The sequence below is a fragment of the Macrobrachium rosenbergii genome, chromosome 13, assembly GCF_040412425.1.
Source record: "Macrobrachium rosenbergii isolate ZJJX-2024 chromosome 13, ASM4041242v1, whole genome shotgun sequence".
NCBI lineage: Eukaryota > Metazoa > Arthropoda > Malacostraca > Decapoda > Palaemonidae > Macrobrachium > Macrobrachium rosenbergii.
This window is the reverse complement of record NC_089753.1, coordinates 33,865,129-33,882,147: the sequence shown is the minus strand read 5'-3', so window position 1 is coordinate 33,882,147 and position 17,019 is coordinate 33,865,129. Positions and strand designations below refer to the sequence as shown.

The 17,019-nt window shown below is 38.4% G+C and overlaps 1 protein-coding gene and 1 long non-coding RNA gene across 2 annotated transcripts in view; one reads left to right on the top strand and one right to left on the bottom strand.

Annotated features, from left to right (window-relative positions):
* Positions 1–17,019, bottom strand: part of LOC136845134 (acetylcholine receptor subunit beta-like 1) — a 263,925-nt gene that overhangs the window by 87,358 nt on the left and 159,548 nt on the right.
* The window catches only part of LOC136845137 (uncharacterized), a 582,337-nt gene continuing 566,076 nt past the window's right edge, over positions 759–17,019 (top strand). The window contains exon 1 of the long non-coding RNA XR_010855086.1: positions 759–1,018. This is a non-coding gene — a long non-coding RNA (uncharacterized lncRNA). The remainder of the gene's footprint in view (positions 1,019–17,019) is intronic.

Genomic DNA, 17,019 nt, shown 5'->3' with positions numbered 1-17,019 from the left:
ATATATATATATATATATATATATATATATATATATATATATAATATATATATATATATATATAATATATATATATATATATAATATATATATATATATATATATATATATATATATATATTTATTATATATATATATATATATATATATATATATATATATATATATATATATATATATACCTTGGATCTTTTTCCCAGACAAATTAGAAAGGCATTGGTATGCCTTTTATAAAATAAAACGCAAAAGTTTCACTTTACCTAATGGAAGACTCAGGCTTTATCCATCATCAAAAATGCTGCAACTTGTTTTCTGGTTCACTTGAAGGTGCCTAAACATATTTGAGGCGTTCGAGTAAGTGTCCGTCGCAATTTCTCCCCTACAGTATGAAGCAAAGTTCGTGGTGATTCACTGTGAAGCAAACTTGGCCTAAAGCTTGAAAACATTACGATAAAAAACGCACATAATCAGCTGATATACTACGAGTTACGTCCACTACAGCGTCTGAAGTGTTACTCTATTTCTGGGGATTCCGTGATCATTGGTTTGCTGGTTGACGCTGACAGTCAGTGTTGCCATAAGTCAGTCATATAAAGATATAAATATAAGTATGTATATATAGATTATATATATATTTTTATATATAAATAAAGGGAAGTTACATCAATAACTGGCTTATGGCAACACTGACAGTCAGCGTCAACCCTCAGAGCAATGATCACGGAATCCCAGGAATCTGAATTATAACAACAGTTTAGAGTGAACGGCGTGCGAGACTTACCACGTAAGGTTTCATATAATTTTGTGCGTTTTTTATCGTGATCTTCCGAAGTTCCAGGCAAAATTTGCTTCACAGTGAATCACCACGAACTTTGCTTCATACCGTAGGGGAGAAATTGCGACGGGCACCGTAATCGGACGCCTCAAATATGTTTAGGCACCTTCAAGTGTCAAGTGAACTGGAAAACTTAAATTGTGGCAGTTCTGACGATGGATAAAGCCCGAAGCCTTCCATCAGGTAAAGTAAAACTTTTGTGTGTTATTTTATAAAGCATACCAGTGCCTTTCTAATTTGTTGGAGGAACGGATCCAGACTTATTTTATCATATTTAAAAAGATAAATAAGCTAGCCAAGGACTGATGTAGTATCTGTTCTAGGGAGGTAGGCCTATTTTCGGTTGCTGTGGTGTTAGACGTTTTCCATATGAATTTAAGACATAGGCCTTTGGCCTATGGTGAAGGTATAACGAATAAATTACCAACTTCAAAATAATTTCCTTAAGGTTAAAATATCCCCATTGACCAAAGTATTGTCGCTCCTATGTTTGTGGACTCCTTCCACGTTTGTGAGATGGCTTAGGTTAGGACAGGTCAAGGTAGCAGATGTGGGATCAAACCATTGTCTATGATGATTTCAGCATCTTGGTAACGTAGAAACTGATCCGAAAGGAGATTTTGAATGAAAGCCTCTCTTGGTTTGCCTCAGTTTAGTAAGGTTTTCGTTCGGTCTGCAGTAGGCCTAGGAGTGCATATGCCTATCAACACCACTTTTCATGTAACTAGTAAATCGGTTATTTTCCGTGCTATAGGTCAACGTCAGTATGTGAAGATGGGGGTACGTATTGTCAATAGCATTCTTGGTGAATGTGTAATTTGCCTAAGCAACGTTTCTGTAGGTTTGATGTATCCAGAGGTCGATAATAGACCCCATATCCCCATTAACACACTGCCACAATGGTCGTCTCTGGCACGAGGCCGGCTTGATCTAAAAAAAACAACCAACTAACCTACCTAGGGTATTCACACTTGAGTATTACATGAAATCACTTTACAGGGTCATAATGTATTGTTATAAAAAAACGAGAACCGCCTTCGTTTACGAATTTTGTCTAGAATTATCACTTTCAGCCTTTGGTGTTAGGCCTAGGTCTACATGTCCTCCCACTTTTTTTCTGGCTATCCCGTAGTTTTTAACTTGACCCCATTCATGGAATCCATCGCCATCATTCGGATAAAAATGATTATTAGTAGAAAGTTTAAAATGGAGAACGTTGGCCGCCGTCAAAACACGGGAGGTTGTCACATGCTAGTTTATCCCTTAACAAGATTCGTGTTCAGTCGGTCGAATCTAAATAGAACTTATCTTTCCGTAGATATGACTCGTCCGACTTCGTGCCTAATGACGTATAAAGGGAGTCGAGACGCATTTAATTCGGTCTTCCACGGTTGCAACGAGACTGACTGTTTGTGCGTGTGTTTGTGGGACACGGGTTAGAGGATGGGTGGTTGGTGCGGAGTGGTTTCTGTCTGGTAATCACTATTTGTCTTAAGCCTGTCGTTTGCTTATTTCTGTCGCCTGATGACTGGTTGGACTTCCAAGCCAATTGTCCTTTTTAAATTTAAATGCAATGTAATGCATTGAGAGAATTAGTAAAGTGGGTTGTAATGCTGAGGAGTTAGATAAGGTACGGGGGTTGGGGGAGGTTATGTTAGGCCACAAGTTGAGCGTAAGCCATTAAGCTATTAAGATTGAACTATTATTTATTTTTTTAGGTTTCATGTAATCACGAGCTATTATTCCTAATATTCATTAGTAATCTAAATGCAAACTCGTGTTCGAGCATCGGTAAATAAGACGAATCCTCCAAATAATATACATTACGTTGAGGAGGCCCATTCAGTGCTAATTACCTTGCATCCGAGGACATCGGACTCGATGGTAATAATGTATTGCGATTCAGTGATATAAAAATTCTCCAGATAAAAGCGTAACATTCAAAAGGTAAATAGAAATTTTCCTGATAAAAGCGTAACATTCAAAAGGTAAATAGAAAATCTCCTGATAATAGCGTAACATTCAGTAGGCAATTTCGCTGTTAACATGTTACACATAAATTTTAAACAAAATCACTATAACTAAGGGTCTACAATTGCATTGTAAATTGAAGCAAACTTAATAAGGTGTCAATGTAGATGATTATCACGTGGCTTATGATAAAGTAAAACATTTAATCTCCAACGATAAATATGGTTATCCTAGTGGACCTGTTTGTGTCAACTCAGCTTAGGCCTAGTCTATTTTAGGCTTACGGGTTTTTACTTCAATCGCTGTCTTTGGCTTTGCCATTATACTCGTTTAAAGAGAATATATGCAACAGCCGACGCATATATATATATTGAGTAACGTTGCTTATCGTTTACCTCGCTATCAAATATAGTTGAAGCATCCAAGTCTTTGTTACACAGTCATTTACGGTTACAAGAGGTGCATTTCAACGCATATATGGATTGTGCGTAAACAAACAGGATTTATTCCCATGTACATACGTATAAGCAGTTATCGTTGATTTTGATAGCACTGAATAATTAAAGTACCACTTCAATCAATTTTGTGGCCTTTTATAGTTCTTAGAAAATTTTTAAAAGGGCTCTAAAGATATTCACAGAGGGTGATACAGGTGAGTAGGCATGTACGAAGAAAGGCGTAAGAGCACACCACGGCATTAATGCTTCATTGAATCAGAACGCTAATAGTAGATAAATAAGGTATGAAGGAAAATGTTAGTGGTTATATTTTACCAAAACTGTGTAAGGTATTTTTGTTGGGCTGCGCTGAGGAAACCAAGGAGAAACAATACTTAACCTCACCCTCAGCAAAATATGAGGAATAGTGACGTCCGTACGTAAAATGACACTGCAGTCGTTTTAAAGCAAGTCTGCAGGTCCCTGGGATTACAGAGGATGGCAAAGTTGAGAGGATTAGCGGGAAAATGAGAAATTTCAACAACTCGTGCAAACCATCACTTTGGCGCTCCGTAAATACACGGCATAACTTTCGGCATGATGAGCAATAACGCTCGATAGAACCATGGTAGTTAGTATTGGTAAAGTTAATGGACATTAAAAAAGACAATGTATTTCCAACGTACCACAGAAGTTAAGATTACTTTAAAATGGCGTTAGACCAGGAAACTTGCTAACATACAGTAAATACGAGTATGATTAGCTTACGAGTAGTTGGATATATGTTCGCTCACTAGCCAGTGGCGTCCATGAATTCTCCTGCTATGGGTATTTTATAGTTTTGAGGCCGATTCTGAAAATCAGTATAGTCTTCCCAGAATCAACTATATTTCTTGATATTGAAGTGATATTCATTACAGCACTCGCCAGAGTTGTTACACTTACTTTTACAGTTCCGTAGGCCTATGGTAACAAGATGCTTTTAATGTTAAAGTTATTGTAATGTGATGCTGTTATGAGAATTTCATGCTTTTGTTTTTCAGTTTTCTAATGGATTTGACATTGTCATGTGCACTTAAGTACAATTTTTATTTTGTTTTTCATAATCCTTTTAATTCACGTTTCCGCCGCTGGTACTTCATTGGAAAATACAGAGCGGAAAGCATATTATTGTCTGTTTCTTAAACACATTTGTAAAATTTACAGCAGATATGATTTAAGAGACATTTCAGGAGAACCAGTTTCCATGAAGTTGGGATGGATAGGATCAATAGTGCACTGGTAAGAGCTCTAACGAGATTTGTGATCATGCCTTGAAGTTTGAATTATTATTATAAACAACCAACTCCAGCATCATTGTAAATTTGGTGAAGACTTACAGCATTCTCTTCCATATGATTAAATGTGAAACCCTGGAAATTACGATGAGAGTCATTACATGTCACTTGCCAAATAGTGGATATATACTAGGTAGGAACAGGGCAGTGATATGAGAAATTTTCGCGGTAACGACAGATCGCCATTTTCTTCATCTCTACTTAACATACCTATTGATAAGAGTTGACACTTACTGCCCACTATCTTTCATTTGTCCCTTGTAGGAAAAAACCAAATTTTGCACATTCATCTCTCTCTCTCTCTCTCTCTCTCTCTCTCTCTCTCTCTCTCTCTCTCTCTCTCTCTCTCTCTCTTCCACAGAGAAGGAGCATTTCTATTCTGCCTTCTGCTAAGCTAAAGTGTGACCATTTTTCATAGCAGAATCCATTAAAGGTTTATATTGATTTAAAACTCATAATTATGAGCCGGAAACCTTCCAGACAGCATTGCAAAACACTATGTATTGTTGCGAGTCATCTGTAAATTAACAGTGAAAAGCTGAAAATACAGTAATGTAGCTCTTGTAGGAGCGAAGGTACGCATAGATAAATACAGTATAAAGTGATTAGTAAAGAATAATTGTGAAGCGAGAAGTCAGTGGCGATTACGCCCATCACTGATGGCAACTTCACGTGTGTAGGCTCTCTCTCTCTCTCTCTCTCTCTCTCTCTCTCTCTATAATTATATATATGAGGTTATTAGCCCCTTGCCCATCTCCACCTAGACCGTGGCCTACCACAGTCTTCTAACCATTATATAGTTCCTAGTTCACCGTCTAGGTTAACAGAGTCACAGTGAAATTTTTCAGGAAACTCTCCTTAATAGTTCCATTTCCGTGGAATCGGTGTGGGATCTCTTGCCGGTCAGGTCATGTTTGTTACCTCCGAGAAAAAGAGAGAGGAGTTGTGTTTAAGGTCTTGTTTCTCAGGAGCTTTTTGATTAGGCCTAGTAGAAACATCAGCTTCGCTTGGTCCAGTGTCAGCACTTCCACTTTTACACTTTACATCTGGACGTGGATTCTAGGAGACGGAAAATCGTTGTGACAGAGATGAGGATGGCTCTTATTGCTAGAGAAGCCCAGTAATTTAATATATATTTTAAGTACTTTTGCTGGGTAAAGAACCAAATAGGCCTATAGCCTTTTCGTGTTAAACTTTGTCCTGAGTCTGTTGTACACTAACTAATTATTGTAATAAAAACTAGTGTTAATTTCTCTCTCTCTCTCTCTCTGATTCTGTTGTACATGAGGCTAATTGTAAAAACTAGTGTTTCTCTCTCTCTCTCTCTCTCTCTCTCTCTCTCTCTCTCTCTCTCTCTCTCTCTCTGATTCTGTTGTACACTAGGCTAATTGTAAAAACTAGTGCTTATCTCTCTCTCTCTCTCTCTCTCTCTCTCTCTCTCTCTCTCTCTCTCTCTGATCTCTCTTGTACACTAGGCTAATTGTAAAAGTAGTGTTTAACTCTCTCTCTCTCTCTCTAAACAAGCTAATTGTAAAATAACTCTCTCTCTCTCTCTCTCTGATTCTCTGTTGTACACTAGGCTAATTGTAATAAAAACTAGTGTTTATTACTATTCTCTCTCTCTCTCTCTCTCTCTCTCTCTCTCTCTCTCTCTGAGCCCAAGAGAATCCTTTTAAGTAGTCATTAACAGCAGGCTCGGTAAACACGACTAAAATAACTCCACTACTGTTTCTCCTTAGGAAGTTAAGTGTGTGTGTGTGAGTGTATTGACCCTGTTATATCTTAGCGGTCACAAGTTCAAAATACTTGAGACCTACAACGTCTTTTTTTTTTATTTTATAATTTTCGATGCATATCCATTCATTTTACCGATTATATATATATATATATATATATATATATATATATATATATATATATATATATATATATATATATATATCTCATACACTCAGTATGTGAGACAGTAGACTCAACACTGAAACAACGTGACAGGAACTGTTGTTATATATTTCCTTTTTTTTTTTTAGAGGTACAGAGTAGTTGAAACACAGGGCACAAGGTCATGTGGAAAAAGAAAAATTTGGAAAAAGACTGAATTTATTTATAGAATTCACGGTGGGGATATTTTAAGGAACTGTTGAGCTAACTCTCCTGTATAGAAATCAAGTGTGGATGTTGACTGAGAATGGAAGTAAAAATGTTGAAGCTGTTGAGAAGAACTCTTAGTTGGGCGATACCTGTGTGCTGAAAGAAGAATTGAAAGGACGAGAAAATTGGAGATAATTAGTAGTATTGACAAGGTTAGCCTAGGTGACAAGATGGATCTATTTCGATTGATTGGTTTCATGGAAAGATTAGAGTAAGATAGTTTACTGAAAAGCATACAATTCAGGAATGTTAGGAGAAGGGGTAGATAGAATTGGATAGATTTTGTTAAAGAGGTATTGGAGTGGAAGGGCCATAATATCCAGGAAGCAGGAGTTCATGCAGTATAGAGGCGAATGGCACGGTGTATTTGTGAAGGGTGGTTCGACGTACTGCTGATGGGCCCTCAGTATAGTTGTTTGAGTTAGCTATTGGATTGAGGTTTTCTTCACGGGTGGTTTATCTGCAATTCGTAAGTTAAAGTATAAATGTGGTAATGACTGATGTATTTCTTCTCTGTGGAAGCAATCCCTGCTATGGAGATAGTTTAATGATGCTGGAGTTCATATATATATATATATATATATATATATATATATATATATATATATATATATATATATATATATATATATATATATATACACACATACATACATACATACAGAAAGTCTTCTGCCTACTTTTACCATATACTCCTGTATTTATAACAGCCAGGGTGACCCTCCTCTCATCTGGGCTATTTTATCACACTTATTAGATAAAAATCTTGTCACTACAAAGCCTTAAACCCAGTTGAAGACTAAATGAAGAAACCTAACTCCAGAGCCCCCTCACGAGAGTTAGTGCTTCTTCGTTTGTTATTCATGTCGATTGAAGGCTTTGTGATGAAAAGTGTGTCCAGAAAGTGTGAGGAGATCGTAGAGGGCATTGTAGCAATTATAAATGCACTTACACAGATTATCCCCGTAGAGGGGCAGTACCGTTAGTGCACCTCATGCGGTGCTCTGTAGGCATTACTAAAGGTTCTTTGCAGCGTCCTTTCGGCCCCTAGCTGCAACCTCTTTCGTTACTTTTACCGTTCCTCCATTCATATTATCTTTCTTCCATCTCGCTAACTATCCCCCTCTTAACAAATATTTCATAGTGCAACTGCGAGGTTTGCCTCCTGTCACACCTTTCAGACCTACCTACTCTCAATTTTCTTTCCAGCCCTGAATGACGTCAAAGGTCCCACTGCTTGGCTTAAACTCCATATTCAGTTCAATTCAGCTCACACAGATTATCCTGTGGTATGTTATAGCGAAAGTCCTGCAGCGGTAGCCCTGATCAAGGTGCCAGGTGGAGCCAGTACAGTTTTCTATGAAAGGAGGGCGGAAGCCAATCAGGGGAGAACGGGGCTTCCATCTAATGGCGGTTTTGGGAAGTTTCAGGTTGAAAGTAACATTTACAACAGCCAAAGACCTCGGAGAAGTCTTTTTCTTTTGAAAAGGAATCCTCTTTTCTTTTTTCGTGTGTGTGTGGGGGATGGGGCCGAGACGGAAAATAAAAGAGGACAATAGATGGGGATATTTAAGGAAGAGGGGACAGAAAAGGGACTAAGGTAGCCTCGGGGTGCCGGACGATAGTCCAGAATGGTGGGTAGGACTGCTGGGGAGGGGTGCCGTGTGGCTGGGAGGGCCCTTGAAGGGTGACCAAAACGATTTACGTTGGTGGCTTAGGTTTTCTAGAATGATGAATGGTGGGAATTTAGTACTGAAACGAGAGAGAGAGAGAGAGAGAGAGAGAGAGAGAGAGAGAGAGAGAGAGAGAGAGAGAGAGAGAGACCCCTTCAATAGTAAAGCTTTAAAAAAATAATATAATATGCACAAATTGAAAACTGTGAACGGAGTGGCGGGAGATAACAAGACTTGTTAAAGAGGAGATCGTCATTTCAAGAAGCGCGTGTCGAATTCCATTTTGAGGTTTACATGAACAGAAAAAATATTATTTTCAGTGAATAGTTAGCTGCGTAATTTGGTTCCATTGTGGTGGTGCGACGGAGAAGGTTCCATTGTCTAAGAAGAAGAAGTAGAATTAGTCTGTATCCATATGAACTTATTGGCCAGTAAATGAAAAACTATTGAGAGATGTAGATGGAAGTTGGTCTTGGACAAGTAATATTGAGAGAGAGAGAGAGAGAGAGAGAGAGAGAGAGAGAGAGAGAGAGAGAGAGAGAGATAAGCTCACTGAATCTTTGTTTTAGTCTGTGGGAATAAAAGAAAATGTTAAATACATTTAAAGTTACAATCACGACGCGTTTATGAAACTGATTCAGGATTCAGACACTGACAACAAAATGTATAATAAAACCTGGAAATAAAAGTTTTATGAGGCCATGCACTTCATCCTCTGTCCGTACGCGCACATGCGTTGGCAGAAGAATAGCTTAGCCCCGAAGAGTCTTAATGGTTCTGTCATGGCGAAAAACTCACTTTCGGAGGCGAGCTGTGCAATTCGAAGGAAGCGAGAATAAATATTAAAAAGGAAAGTCCTTGGCCGGGAATTAGGCCTAGCCTGTACCAAAGCGAAATCCAGGTAAAAAAAAGTCACAGCTAAAAAAGTCACGGGAAAAAGTCACATTAATCTTTCCTAGATAGTGACCCCCAAAGGGTTTTAACCCGGTATATATCCATGTAGGCCTATTCACCTTTACGGCTTGTTTAGTATAAAAGCCCGTTGGGGATTACCGTAAAAACTTAAACAAAAGACTGTAAATATAAAAATAATGACCCCCCAAGAAATATAGTGATTTTTTTCCCGTGACTTTATTACCGGCCACCATAAATTAATGTGACTTTTTTCCCCCGTGACTTTTTTCCCCCTAGCCAAAATTATAACTTTTTCCCCCGCTACTTTATTTCCGCCCACCCCAAAGCTACCAAGGTTGTGTCCAGGTTGTCAGTTTGATTTGTCCTTTTGTTGGAAAACCAAAAGAGTCTTTCGAGATGATTAACATATTCTCTTCTGCTACATGAACTCTCAAACTATTCGGATGTCGGATGAAATGGACCTTTCATTTTTGAACTTTTAGGAAGGGGTAAGTAAAGAATTTAAGAACTCTGCAAAGTTGCAGTGCTTCGGACATTCAAGATTTTTTTGTTCGTTTTGCGAAGGATTTTGAACGCTGTTGAAAATGAGGGAAAATACGAGAATATCGTTAATCTTTTTTTATGTAATTGTTTAAAATACGTTTATGAGAGTAAACGAACAACTAAGTGTGTGTACTTCATTTTCCGAAATAGAATGCGTCAAAATATTTCTAAACCCCGTAACGGGTAGTGCTATCAGTGCACCTCTTGTGGTGCACTGCAGGCATTACTTAAGGTTCTTTGCAGCGTGCCTTCGGCCCCTAGCTGCAGCCCCTTTCCATCCTTTTACTGTACCTCTTTTCGTATTCTCTTTTTCCATCTTACTTTCCACCCTCTCCTAACAATTGATTCAAATTGCAACTGCTTTGAGGTTTTCCTCCTGTTACACCTTCCAAACCCTTTACTGTCAATTTCCATTTCAGCGCTGAATGACCTCATAGGTCCCAGTGCTTGGCCTCTGGCCTAAACTATATTCAGTTCAGTTCAAGGTATGGTGCTTTGGGTAGGTTGATCTGATCTGGAATGACCCTGTGGATAACAATTAGCATCAACAATAACAGTAACAATAACGATACTGTAAGTGTTGTAAGAAGATAGTAGTATGATGATGAACGTGCCACGTTCCTTGTACCTCTGTTTACTGTATGAAAACGCTGTCAATAAAACTGCGTACCTTGTCAGTGTTTAGGGTTACAGTCTCGTAAATTTTGAGTACCAAGTATGGAAAAGCATCCAGGCATCGTTTATCGGAATTTATTGGTTGTTTCTTTTATTAACTTTTATAGGGGGTTACTCTCGAAAGGGATCTGATTGCATCACCAGTCGTGCTTGCTAAGTATACTTCAAGCTTAGTGTGCCTTCGCATTGTAATAGCTGAGGTGCTTTTGTACGAAACTAAAATGCTTTGAGCAACATATTGGATAAATTTTTTCTGATCAATTGGGAGTTTTGTAAGGCGCTGTTTCATTGGTTATGTACAAATTTGCCTTAGATTTACATTGACAAATCACTGCCTATACTTTTAATATACAGTTTTCAGTATTTGTCATTCGCCGGTAAGCACTCACAAAGATTAACATCGCTTTCATATCTGGAATCATTAGATTTTAGTTCAATGTTAAGTTGAAAAATAATCACAAATTTATCACACTGTTTCTCAACTTAATATTGAGCTAAAGTCTAATGATTCCAGATATGAAAGAAATGTTAATCTTTGTGAGTGCTTTACCGTCGAATGCCAAGAATGACCCATCACTTGACGTGTGACTGTATCGTTTGGCTCAGTGCCATTCATTAGACAGCTTTCAGGCAGAACAGATTTCATGTTGGCATTCATGTTGCCGAAGGTGGATATGTGCTTTTTCGTTTAGTGCCGCACAAACTTTTAGGGCCCAAGAGGATTGGCGAGAGAAGGTGCTGTTTGATCGAATATATGTTGTTACTTTTTTTTTTTTTAGTAAATTCATACAATTGATGCTTCAGATCGACGTCGAAAGATAATGTTTTTGAAAGTTGCGTAAACATGAAACAGGAGCTATGGTTTTCAAGCTAAAGGTTAGATAAGAGACGCAATAAAATTTCCGTGAATTAGATATGCAATTTGGCAAGTTTTTTTTCGTGAGAGGTAATATTTTCCCCAGTTTCTTTAGCCAGGTTAGAGGCATCAATCATTGATTGTTTTAAGCTGACAATGTTTATAAATCTAAATATTTGAACTCTTTGACTATGGATTTCACAGAGTTATTATGTAATAGTTCGTTTTAAAACAACGATGATTTTAAGTCTTTTAAATTGTGTAGGATTATATGGATGAAGTTTTACTTAGATTTTCCTTGTAAACTTTTATCATTTTTACCTCTTGAATAATATATTGGTCTTGTACTTTTCTTTTCACTTATTGTACACTTTAATGAGACCTGCTTCCCATTTCCGTGTAGGCTGAACTTTTTAGTTCACTAAGACTGACCTAAACACAGTCCAAATAAGATTCTCTTCTAGAGGATTTAAGGATGATGGCACATTGATATGCATTATGGGTTTCAAAATAAGAACTTTCATTTCATTTCCAGACAAGATTACCTGCCTATAATCATTTAATAATTGCTGCCTAAAATAGAAAATTGACAGTACGAATTAATCACCTGACTCAAGTTTAGTATCCATTCTGAAGAACTATTACTAAGCAGCGTTGGCTGCACTTTTTTTTCTCCCCTCGAATACTAAAGGACGCTGCGTCCGTCAGAAACGACGCAAACACCATCCCGACCCATGACCTTGGTTTGCCGAATCGTAAAAACGCGTGCCCTAGAAGTTTCTTTAACTGTGCCAGTTCTCTCTGCTTTATGTCCCTGTCTGTCGGTCTGAGCACCTCGTTTCCCTCAATAAAGTTGGTTTGGCCCAACTTTTGGGGGTGGACGCTTTGCAAAGAGGATTTCAATAAACGAGTTAACGGCGCGAGAACTGGGCCAGTATAAACGTTCGCGAGTGTCCTTAGACGCCCTACAAACTTCGAATGAATTAAACTTTCAGTATTTTTATAGCTTCAGTCTGTGATTTATAGCTGCTCCACTTTTTTAGTTTTGTGTTAAAGAAAACTTTTGTGACGACTTTCTCTGTCCGTCCGCACTTTTTCTGTCCACCCTCAGGTCTTCAAAGCTACAGAGGCTAGAGGGCTGCAAATTGGTGTGTCAATCATCCACCCTCCAGTCATCAAACATACCAAATTGCAGCCCTGTAGCCTCAGTAGTTATTTTATTTAAGGTTAAAGTTAGCCATAACCGTGCTTCTGGCAACGATATAGGATAGCCCCCCCCCCACCGGGCCGTGGTTACAGTTTCATGGGTCGCGACTCATACAGCATTATACCGAGACCACCGAAAGATAGATCAGTTTTCGGTGGCCTTAATTATACGCTCTAGCGGCTGCACAGGAAACTCGATTGCGTCGAAGAAAGTTCTGCGTATTTTCTACTTGTTTTTTTTTTTTTTATTGCTGTGTTCTTTTCATTGTGGCTGCTTTCATGCTGACCTCGCTGTTTTTATTTTTTCCACGAAGGGAGTAGGATCCCAGCTCAGCAGGACGCCTGTTTTCTTTCCTTTTATGTACTATGGGGAAATTAGTTTTTATTTCCCACGGGGAAATTAGTTTTTACTCCCCACGGGGAAATTAGTTTTTACTCCCCACGGGGAAATTAGTTTTTATTTCCCGCGGGGAAATTAGTTTTTATTTCCCATGGGGAAATTAGTTTTTGTTTCCCATAGGGGAATTGGTTTTTATTTCCCATGGGGAAATTAGTTTATATTTCCCACCGGGAAATTAGTTTTTACTCCCCATGGGGAAATTAGTTTTTATTTCCCACGGGGAAATTAGTTTTTATTTCCCACGGGAAAATTAGTTTTTATTTCCCACGGGGAAATTAGTTTTTATTTCCCACGGGGAAATTAGTTTTTACTCCCCATGGGGAAATTAGTTTTTATTTCCCATGGGGAACATCCTCTCGTAGACGCTTGTGCTAATGAGGTAAAAGCAGCTGGGAGGAAAGTCTCACCGAATACATTTTGCGCAAATTTTCTGCTTGGACTCACTTCATGCATACATAACTTTTAAAAGAAGCCACCACGGGAAGTGGCTGGATCACTCCTTGCAAAAGGAAGAATTTTGTAAGGTAGAAATTCCGTAGCATAACCTCATCTCTTCATTCTTCCGTAATGTGGCCTCTGGGTTTTTACGTGTAACTTGTTGGCGTAGTAATTCCTTTAGACTCCTCCATCTGATTTCGAAGTTTATGGTCCCCCCCGGCCCCCAATCTCCACCCCGTAAAGGCCCGTAGTTTATTTTTAGTTACCGTAATCCTAAGTCTTGCTTGAGCCATTTAGCTGAACAGTGTTCGGTGAACTGGTGACCTTGTCCTTTGGTCGCCTTTTATTTTTATCGGAAGCCTGGGATTACAGTGAGGATGGAATGCAGTGGCATCGATTGTTTTCTTTTGATTTTTTTCCATTTTCGTAAATTATCAGATTTTTTTTGTTTGTAAGTTTGGTTAGATAATGATTTATTGTTGTCGTTATACACACAAACACATATACTAATATATATACTAAATATATACTTATATAATATATATATATATATATATATTTATATATATATATATATATATATATATATATATATATATATATATTTCTTTCTTCTTTTAACGTGGTTTTGCCAATTTTTATATAGAGAGAGAGAGAGATAGAGAGAGAGAGAGAGAGATTCCTATAGAAAACAAAATTAATTCAGAATTTAATAGCTTAGAGAGAGAGAGAGAGAGAGAGAGAGAGAGAGAGAGAGAGAGAGAGAGAGAGAGAGAGAGAGTTCCTCGAGAAAGTAAAATTAATTCAGAATTTAATAGCTCGAGAGAGAGAGAGAGAGAGAGAGAGAGAGAGAGAGAGAGAGAGAGAGAGAGAGAGAGAGAGATTTCCTCGAGAAAACAAAATGAATTCAGAATTTAATAGCTTTGTCTATATTTGATATTTGAAGTCGTAATTAAGAAATGATTTTATGCCACTTAAATCACGGCTGAGGTTATTTGACCCAGAAAAAGATAATTACCTGTTCAAAACACATATATAACCAAGGGAGATGAAATTACCATTTTGTATACGTCAGTGGATCAGGCGTGTGTTCATTACATCGAACCAGGTTCTCTTTATATGTTAATGAAATCATCTTTTCGAATATCTTGAGGAGAATGAGTCTGGTTCTGGTTCCTTCTTGATGTAGTAATTTAAATAAATCTTGAGTTTACGTTCTTATGACAATCAAAGTGAGTATTATATGTTAAACCGATTCTCCTGATTGATATATATTGCATTATTCAGATATGCATCTTCCCCGGGAAATTAGCAGTCTTGTTAGTTTTCTGAAAAGGAAACTATTGTGCCGGCTTTGTCTGTCCGTCCGCACTGTTTCTGTCCGCTCTCAGATCTTAAAAACTACTGAGGCTAGAGGGCTGCAAATTGGTATGTTGATTATCCACCCTCCAATCATCAAACATACCAAATTGCAACACTCTAGTCTCAGTAGTTTTTTTTTTATTTTATTTAAGGTTAAAGCTAGCCATGATCCCGCGTCTGGCAGCGATATAATATAGGTCACCACCGGGCCGTGGTTAATGTTTCATGGACCGCGGCTCATACAGCATTATACCGAGACCAACGAAAGATAGATCTGTTTTCGGTGGCCTTGATCGTACGCTGTAGCGGCTGTACAGAAAACTCGATTGCGCCGAAGAAATTTCGGCGCATTTTTTACTTGTTTAGTAGTTGATGCTGTTCGTTGCCTGGTAATTTTCAATATACTTTTCCTAATTCATTCTGATATATAGATAGTTATGTATTTGAACAGTCTTAAGTTCTTTATCAGGAATTTCAGGCGGCTTGTGTTTGTTAACAGGGTTCTTGATTGAGATGAACCCTTAGGTTGTAATGCCGTCAGTACACCTCATGCGGTGCACTGTAGGCATTACTTAAGGTTCTTTGTAGCGTGCCTTCGGCCCCTTTCGTTCCTTTTGACTGTACCTCCGTTCAAATCCTCTTTCTTCCATCTTACCTTCCACCTTTCCTAACGATTGATTCATAGTGGAACTGCGAGGTTTTCATCCTTTTACAACCTTTTAATGTCAGTTTCCATTTCAGCGCTGAATGACCTCATAGGTCCCAGTGCTTGGCCATTGGCCTAAATCTTATATTCAGTTCAATCTACGTCCCAGGCTGAACTGTTGATTTAAAGCATACTCTGATTAACGACAAATGTTGATTGAAAGCACACTCTGATTTAGGACAAAGGTGATATGCATAAAATATCACCCTGTCACGCATAGAAACTTTTTAAAGAATGACGTGGTGAGAGAAATCCTTGACGCTGGAAAGTTCTCGCGTAAAACAAAGGATATCCGGCGAAAACGAAGTGGAATCCGGAAAACATCAGGAGCCATGCGAAATGAGGAAGAAAATACGATGGCTGGGTTCTCGAGGCATAAATAACTTTATTAGGGCGGCCAAAGTTTGGGAATTATGGATTTGCATTGAGAGAGAGAGAGAGAGAGAGAGAGAGAGAGAGAGAGAGAGAGAGAGAGAGAGAGAGAGAGAGAGATTCATGAATAACATTATGAAGTCATTATTAATATAAAGGTGAACTTTATGCAAAATCGGTACACATTTATAAATAAAAACAAAAAACACACATTGACTTTTGGATCCATAACAATAATCGAGATATTCACGCGAAGATTATATTGTTGGAGGAAAAACATCCACAAAATGTTAATTAGGGAGACTAAGGTCTAATTGATTAAGAGGAAAACGTCTGGAAATTTTATGATATCATAAAGGGAGAAGCTCTTGGTATGTCTGTTTCGTAGCATTTTTGTGTATATATTTTAAACAAAGCTGTCAAACGCTGCTTCCTTGTCTGCCACGACTTGTTCCTTAACTTAATGGCGAACATCAGCCTTACCATTTTTATATAGCAGGTGGTGTTTAAAACTGAAATAAGTGTTGGCCCATGTTAAGTAGCCCCTTAGGTGGGTAGTGCCGTCAGTGCGCCTCATGCGGTGCACTGTAGGCATTACTTAAGGTTCTTTGCAGCGTTCATTCGGCCCCCAGCTGCAACCCCTTTCATTCCTTTTACTGTATCTCCTTTCCTATTCTCTTCCTTCCGTCTTACTTTCCACCCTCTCCCAACAATTGATTCATAGTACAATTGCCAAGTTTTCCTCCTGTTACGCCTTTCAAACCTTTTTGCTGTCAGTTTCCATTTCAGCGCTGAATGACCTCAAAGTTATCTTGCACCGCTATTATCCAATTTTACTTATTAAATTGAATCGTCTCACCGTGTCGTCGTCACCCCTTTCCACTCCGTAAGGGGGGTTAGTGCCGTCAGTGCACCTCACGGGGTGCACTGTGGGCATTACTAAAGGTTCTTGGCAGCGTCCCTTCGGCCCCAAACTGCAATCCCTTTCATTCCTTTCATATTATCTTTCTTCCATCTTGCTATCCACTCCCTCCTAACAATTATGCAGTTGCAATGTTTTCCTCCTGCCACACCTTTCAAACCTGCCTACTCTCAAGTTCCTTTCCAGCGCTGAATGACCTCACAGACCCCAGTGCTTGACC